Genomic DNA, 8973 nt, shown 5'->3' with positions numbered 1-8973 from the left:
AGAGGTCTGACACCTACTATGTCAGTCCACTGGCGGGGTCACCTTGTCAAAATTGACACCCCTTCGTCGAATATAATTAGTATTTACTTTTTTTATATTTTAACTTCCTTTAATAAAAATTCTAGCTCCGCCAATACATCACACACCATCCATGTCAATTAGAATAGAAGCATTGCGAGCCTAGCGCAAGGCTAGTGAAATATTCCCATAGCTAATAAGGGTAATCCAAATCCGATGGTACCTACTAGGGGTGTACAAAGGAAACCGACAAACTGCACCAAACTGTTAATCCGAGTCAAACCGAGAAAAAAAAACCCAACTATGGTTTGGTTTGATTTAGATTGGTGTTAGAAAAAATACCCGACCATAATTGATTTGTTTTGGTTTTAACTAAAAAAAGTCAACCGAAACCAAACCAACCCGACATTACATGTATACAAGTTTTAAAAATATTTTATACATAAAAATAATTATTGTAATGTAATTTATAAATATAATTTAAACTGTTTAATAGTTCTCTCTTTTGATGTATTATTTCAAGCTTGAACTTAGAACTTTTGAATGGTCAAATATATTTTATTGCCCATAAAAGTTAGTAACTCAAATAAAGCCCAAAGCAAAATCAACTTAATACTAATGCTAACAAAAAAAATTCAATTCAATACTAGAAACGACAATAGTGTTGGATATTTATTTTTTTAGTTTTGCGTTGATTTAGATAGTGAAAATGCATAACTCTTTTAATATTAGTTAGTCATGTAATTAATACTTTGTACTTTTTAGATTATTTTTATTTTTATCTTATGCAATTTGTTGAGTATTTTTGTATAATCATGACTCATCTCCTATTATTTTTTATTATTTTGTTGGGTAACATCTTATATAGTTTTATCCTACTAGGACCTAAGAAATACTAGACTACAAATTATAAATTTTATGATATGAAGATTCTGTCGGAAAAAAATCTGAAAAACCCAAATATTCTGAGAAAACCGAAAAACTCGAGAAAAATCGTGATTGAAAACCCCGACTTTTGTTGGTTTGGTTTGGATTATAAATTTAAAACTCCGTGACAATTGATTTGGTTTGGTAATTGAAAAATTCGAACCAACCCGGCCTATGTACACCCCTAGTACCTACCATCTCCAATCAAGGGGAGAAATTCAAAAATAGCCACAGTTCCAAAAGTAATCGAAATTTTGCCACTTTTCATGTAAAGATAAATCTGAACGAAAACACTATTCAAAATATACTGGAGTTCCGGCATAAGTATACTAGAACTCCAGTATATTATACTGGAGTTCTAGTAGTGCTCCAATCTCCAGTATATTATGCTGAAACTTTCCGCGTGTTGGAGTTCCAGCATAATATGCTGGAAGTTCATACACAGGTGCACCGATCTCTAGTATATTATGCTGGAACTTTCCGTGTTGCATTAAAATAGTGGCTATTTTACAATAACTTTGCAAACGTTGTCTATTTTTGAATGACCAGTTCGATAACTGGCTAGCTCGTGTTATTTTTACCCAATCAAGACCTCTTCCAATTCACACACTAATCCTAGTCCATATATCAATACCATCACATAATTAATTGTTAATTTTTTATACCAATATAAAGCGATAGCCATATCAATTTTAGAACTACAAATTTTCATAATTCATTAATGATATTTCACATCAAGATTTTTCAAGTAAAAATTGCACGGGGCTCCCTATTTGGTCTCCCCCATTTAACCTATACCTATTTTTCTTAAATAATTTTAACTTGTACCCACTTTTTAAACAACTTCAGCCCCCTTTCTCCTCCTCCTTCTCCTCCTCAAAGTTTTATCTTTTCTTTTTCCAGAAGTAAGGTTCATCCCTATCCGCTTCTTCTTATTTCTCTGGCGAGTCCTATAAATTTTCAATCATTTTTTCCTTTTCGCCGACACCCTCAGCATTAAAGGTTCTATCTTGGTTTTGCAACTTGAATCTTATGCACAATTTTGATGTGAAAATGTGACAAGAGAAATTATTTATTTTTATATTGTTGTTTGGTGAATTGGGTCTGGCGAAAATTGGAGATTTCAGTTGTCGATTGGATTGGTAATGTGTTGATGTTTCTTGGTTCCTGTTAATGTTGCTTAAGTTACTTCGTGTGGGTACAACATGCCCCCTAGAGCTCTAGAGCTGAAGTTCGACAGTTACAAAACAAAATCTTCGCCAGTTACAAAAATAAAAACTTCAGCTCTAGAGCTGAAGTTTGCTAGTTACAAAACAAAAACTTCAGCTCTAGAGCTGAAGTTCGCCAGTTAAAAAAACAAAAATTTCAGCTCTAGAGCTGAAGTTCGCCAGTTACAAAAACAAAAACTTCAACAAATAGAGAACAAAACTTCAGCTACTATGCTTAAGTTCAGCAATTACAAACAAAAACTTCAGCACACTTGGTTCAACACTGCTACTTCAATCCCGTCTACTAGAATGTTGAAGTTTTGCGTGATTGCCTTGCTACTTCAGCCCCGTATGCTGAAGTTACGCGAAAAAATGGGTACGCTTGCAATTTTTTTTTGCAAAGTGGGCACAAGTAAACACGTGACCCAAAAAGCGGATATAGATGTAAATCCCCCATTTTTCAAATTGCTTGTCCCTTGATGCATAGTTTCTTAAGACATGGATAAACTGTATGTTCCAGAGTTTTTTTTGAATCAAATAGGATCATATTCCTTTTATATTACTCGACTGAACTAGATATTGTTTTTTTGCCAGACAATAAATTACAAATATATTAACTCTAATAATAGGAATATCAAAGTCCACAGAGTAAAGTTACTCAACAACTATGCAACAATCAATTGATAGCTTCAGTAGATTAATCTTTTTATCTTTTCAAACTGAAGTGACTATGTCATTTAGTAAAGAATAACTCTATCTGTCAATTATTAATTACTTTTTTGTCATTACTGTAGCTGAAAAACTTATGCTACATACACTGAAGGTCGGTATAATTAAGTTCAACTCAATTCATGTACAAATATTTGTTGCAGCCGATTTTTCTGGATCATGCTGGCGTAACTTATAAACTAGAATTTTCCCATCCAAGAAGATGTCATTGCGTACGTAGATGATATGAACGTTAAGAGCAACAGCCAAGAAATTGCATCGTAATTTATTTGGACTCATATACCATACTGCAAAATGCCGCTCCACGTTGACGAGGGGTTAATTGAAACAAATACGAGGTTCATTTCATTTCTAGATCATGACAGTTTCAGTTGTAATTAAATCCCCACAATAAAGTGTAGATGATACTAATTAAATTGGAAAGGATGAAACATAATATTGTATCTAGAAATTAGCTTGAGAATATCTGAATTGATAAGTCACAGAAAATACGCTAATTCAGTTAATTTACTAATTTTAACTATTCACAAGATTTTGAGATGAGAATTGGCCTAAATGCAATGAAGCATGCTTCAACAGGCGATTCAGAGATTGGATAGTCCACTTTGATCTAAGTCCTTGGCTCATCCTTATATGTTTTAACAAATATTGTATTTTAATTCTCTTGTCAAGTTTTCTTGGAAAAGAAGAACTAGGAGAAATATTATACTATTGAACAGAAATAAAAACTATCTAATATATTGGAATGCGTCTTGCCCAAGTTACTGTATAGGAACACTGTCATTCTTTCTTAATGATCAACCGATTATTTAATTTGTGAATATATAATTCACTCATTTTGTTATCGACTAATTTTTACGTAGTTTATTACCAGAGTTTTAATAGAAAAAGTTAATTGCTGTCAGCCAGTCACTTTTCAATTCCTGAGGGTCAAATTAATTATATTTGAATAATAGTTGTCACTAGCAACAATAGTTGTACATCCAAAAAGTTGCCTTTCACACGATTTGCATAGCCTAAAGGAATTTTGATTAGAGGACTGTGTTACCAGAATTAGCATCCAATTATACCAAAACTCATTTTTTAATTAAACTTGTGTAGGGGAAGTGCACGGTTAGCCACTATTTAAAGGTCAAAATAGCACGGTATAGCTAGTTTACGGACTGGTTATTCAAAAATAGCCAGCGTTTACCAAGTCAATGAAAAATAGCCACTATTTTGCTGCAACAGAGACCGGTCCAGCATAATATACTGGAGTTCGGTGCACCTGTGTATGAACTCCAGCATATTATATGCTGCACCGGTATACTTTGCTGGCTCCAGTATAATATACTGGAAACAGGAGCACCGGTGCTCCAAACTCCAGTATATTATGCTGGACCGTTATACTTGCTGGAACTCCAGTATATTATGCTAGAGTTCTAGTGTACTTATGCTGGAACTCCATCATATTATGCTGGAGTTCCAGCGTACTTATCTTCGAACTCCAGTATAATATGCTGGAGTTCAAGTATACTTATGCTGGAACTCCAGCATAATATACAGGCGTATTTTTCCGTGTTTTGAACAGTGTTTTCGCTCAGATTTATCTTTACATGAAAAGTGGCTAAATTCCGATTACTTTTGAAACTGGGCTATTTTTGAACGACCAGTTGTAAATCTGGCTATTTTTGAATTTCACCCTATTTAAAGATGTCTTTACTCTTTATCCACGGTTTAGGATGTATTTACTTTTTAGCCAGTGGTTAATAATCTTTTACCCGCCCGGACGAAAATACCCCCGTGTTAGACATGGGTGCTGTGTAAATATTAAGGACATGGTGTCCTTAACTTCATGAATGTTGTGTAAATATTAAGGACATGGTATCCTTAACTTCATGAATGTTGTGTAAAATATTAAGGACATGGTGTCCTTAACTTCATGAATTTCTGTGTAAATATTAAGGACTATTTGTCCTTAGTTTTGAACTTGTAACTCTAAGTGTAGGACTACATGTCCTTAACTTTTGAACTTGGAACTCGAAGTTCAGGACCACCTGTCCTTAATTTCTATGCTTGTAACTCTAAGTTAAGGACTACTTGTCCTTAATTTATGTGCTTGTAACTCTAAGTTAAGGACTACTTGTCCTTAATTTATGTGCTTGTAACTCTAAGTTAACTAGTTAAGGACTACCTGTCCTTAATTTTTGTGCTTGTAACTCTAAGTTAAAGACCAAGTATCCTTAATTTTTGAACTTCCAACTCTAAGTTCAGGACCAAGTGTCCTTAACTTATGAGCTTGTTAATGTAAGTTGAGGACTAGCTGTCCTTAACTTTTGAGCTTGTAAGTCTAAGTTATGGACTACTTATCCTTAGTTTTTGAACTTGTAACTCTAAATTCTTGACTACATGTCCTTATCATTTTTCTAAAATTTAGTTTCTTAGAAAATTTTGATGGATTGTCAAATATTTGTTCCGTTTATTCTTGCGCAGTTCTTTACTAACAAACCTTACGCCTGTGAACCTTCCAGTCTTCCCAAATATCTACCCAGCAAAGAAATGGATGCAAAAAGGCGAGACGAAGAATCTTGAAGGTCTGGTTATCTGGATCCTTTTATATCCACTCTTAACATTTCACGTTTGTATAATTAAATGTATTATTTTGTGTAGAGAAGAAATGATTCTTGTCGAGACTCGAGATAGCTATTTGCTGTGTACAATTTGTAAGGATCCAGATAAGGATCCAAAGCTGATTGCAAATAGAAATCGAACTCAACACCTTTTTGGGACAATTTTCTGGTTTTTATTAATTGAAAACTGAAAACAATTACAAGGAAAGTAACTGAATTAACTAAAAAAAATGAGTATGAGAGTCGCCATAGCCATAGCCATTGAGAATCTGCAGAGATAGAAGAGAAGAGAATTAGAGGAGAAGAGAAGAGAATTAGAGGAGAAGAGAAGAGAAGGAAATCAGAGGAGAATGAAATTACCGGAAATTCGTTGCCTTCTCTCTCTTGACTTTGCGTATTTGTAACAAACTAACCACCTGCTGACGTGGCGAGATCTTGACCCTTCTTTCCAATTAATGAACTTCTAATCCTGGCCCTTCGTTTCTAATTAACTGAACAACAATCACCAAGGATGTAACCAGTTCGAATCCCATCTGCTACATCTATGTATAATTAACATTGGGCCACCTGATGCATGACACAATTTTTTATATTTCATCAGTATTTCTTGTGGAGGTCCTTACCAAGGCTACCGACGGTGAGAGAAGCGAGGGTTTGGGAAGAAAAGCAATGGAAGAAAGGGTAAATATCTTGTCATATTATTTTTAATTGTCATATTATTTTTAATAGAGTAGTGACTATTTTTGTCCTTAAATAGTGGCTATCCCACGCCACTTTTACAATTTATGTCATGCAACCCGATACAGCCCTGTGTGCTTGGTATTCGAAGGTTTGAGGCTAGACCTCAAAGGTCTCCACCCAGACCTCCGCCGACTTGAGGTTTCCGGCCATCTCCGGCACATCTTGGCCTCCTGAGCCTGTTCCCAGTCTTATCCGACTTAGATCGGACATTTTCGAAGCTTTTCTCATTCTAGGGTTCATCTGAAACCCTAGCTGTCGAGGTTTTTCTCCGATTCTCTTCAGATCTGTGTGTATTCATGCTTTACTTTGAGTTTTTAAGAGGTTTCCCCAACTTTTCTTTAAAATTTTTACTCTCAAAGCCACTTCTTTCTTAGGGTTTCTGAAAAATGCTTAAATATTTTTCCGACTTTTCTTCTCCCTTTCTTGTGTATGTTTGTCTCTACTATGTTCTTATATTTCCTTTTTTTTTTACTATGTTTGCCATATTTTGTTCTTCCTTCTACCGTGTTTCTATACTATGTTTCTATGCTATATTTTCACATGCTATGTTCTGCTACTTGCCTTCCACTATGACTTGATTATGTTTCACCTACTGTATTTTCCTACCATGTTCATTAAGTGTTCTTACTATGTCTGCTTAAGCATATTTTTCTCTAATGTTTCTTCTACTCTCATTGTGTTTCGAATTAATTCCCTTACTCTGTTTGCATTGAACATTCTACTATATCTGCTCGTTTTCTCTTCTTTGCATTTGATTCAAGTAAAAAACCCTAGGAATTGGGGGTTTTGGCGAGTTTGGTTTTGTGTGTTCCGACTAGGCTTCTATTTAAGCCCTGGACTCTCTCAAACTCACTTTGGAATCCATGTACTGAGTTTGAATCCTTTTGTGTATGAATTCTTCTACACTAAGACTCTTCTGATTAGCATGACAATCCCTTTTATATGTGTGTTAAAATTTTTCTTCGAAAGGTTTTCCAACTTGTGTTCAAATCAGAATCCTTTTTGGGGGTTAATTGATTACTACTGATTATTCTTAAGTAAAGCCTCTCTTTACCTTTTTCTGACTTGGTTCATTCATACAAAATTTTCGACTCTTGATTGCTTGGCTGTCAATTGGTCCTTTCCTTAATTTGCATGACCGTGTACTGTCAAAACCCTTTCCTTAAATAACTATTATGTATTTACCCTTCTTGCATTACTTTGAAAAGTGTTTAATTAACCCCTTTCCTTATTTACCTTGGCGTTTGAAATCAGAATCCCTTAATTAAAGGGAAACCTTGTGTGATTGATTTTCAAACTATTTTCTTACCTATTTCTGCTTCTTTTCTGCACTATAAATACATGACACAATTCTAATAATGACACACACACACACGATTAAGCATACAGAAATCACAACTCTCTTCTAAACCTATACTCTTGCTTCTTGACTGCACTTTGGCTCTCATAAGTCTACTGTTTCTCCTTACTTGCTTCTTTGAACTAGGTATGCTCTAAGATTAATTTCAGCATCTCTCTAATGTGTTTATTTACAGTCCCTGTATCCATGCCTGCCTTCAATTCTCTGCAAAGTTAATTTTTAAAGTATCTATATGCTTTGCCTGTTCTTTCTTTGTTTCTTGCTGCTAGTATAAACAATTGCTCCCATACCCCCATTCCCCTATATGTGCTGAGTTAAGGTATTGCCTGGCAACATCCCAATTGCTGCCCAGGGCTGAACCTGGCCTTCAATAAGGTCTTAACTCCCCAATTCTAAGGCTGACAGGCTGGTCAGGGGTGTTCCAGCATCCCCAGTTGCTAGGCATGACCATCAGCCTGCCTTGGCTCCCCCCTAATTCCCTTTCATTGCACTTACACTTACTCCTAGTCTCTAAGTTCTGCCCCCCCCCTCCTACGAGCCCTGCCTTGGGACCTTGAGTTCCCTCTGAACTTGGACATTTGAGGGCTGGCCCTTCCACACTGCACTATAATCTAATTCTGCAATGATATTTGGGGTGTAAGCATTGCCTGGAACTCTTGAATTTCCTTGGAACTTTGACACATCCCAAATAAGAGAAGGCTTTGAAAATCCGATCCTGGAAGTTGGTTTATCTCATATTATTAGACTCTGAGTCTGGATTAGGCTGATTAGATGTAGATGTAATCACTGATGTAATTTTATTATTTCCTCTGATTCATTTGGTCTGTAATAATTTCTATAATAACTACTGGGGAATATAGCGAAAAGGGATGGGATTGTATGCATGCCAAAGGGTAGAAATCATGTTTATAGGATATTTACTTTCAAATTCTGCATCTCACATAGAAATCATGTTTTAGGATATTTACTTTCTAATTCTGCATCTCACATAGAAATCATGTTTATAAGATATTTACTTTCAAATTCTGCATCTCACATAGAAATCATGTTTTAGGATGTTTACTTTCTAATTCTGCATCTCACATAGAAATCATGTTTATAAGATATTTACTTTCAAATTCTGCGTCTCACATAGAAATCATGTTTTAGGATGTTTACTTTCTAATTCTGCATCTCACATAGAAATCATGTTTGTAGGATACTTACTAACATCTTATGTAGATGCCTTCTTTAGGAGTTACTACGTTCAAACCTCTGCATCTCACATAGATACCATGCCCATAAATCGTTGCTGAAATGCTGCATATCATATTGATAATATGCCTATAGGACTTCCTGTAGATATGGAGATGATGATCACACGATAACACCATGCGTACGA

This window comes from Nicotiana attenuata, unplaced genomic scaffold (genome assembly GCF_001879085.1).
Source record: "Nicotiana attenuata strain UT unplaced genomic scaffold, NIATTr2, whole genome shotgun sequence".
NCBI lineage: Eukaryota > Viridiplantae > Streptophyta > Magnoliopsida > Solanales > Solanaceae > Nicotiana > Nicotiana attenuata.
Note: the sequence above shows the minus strand (reverse complement) of the source record.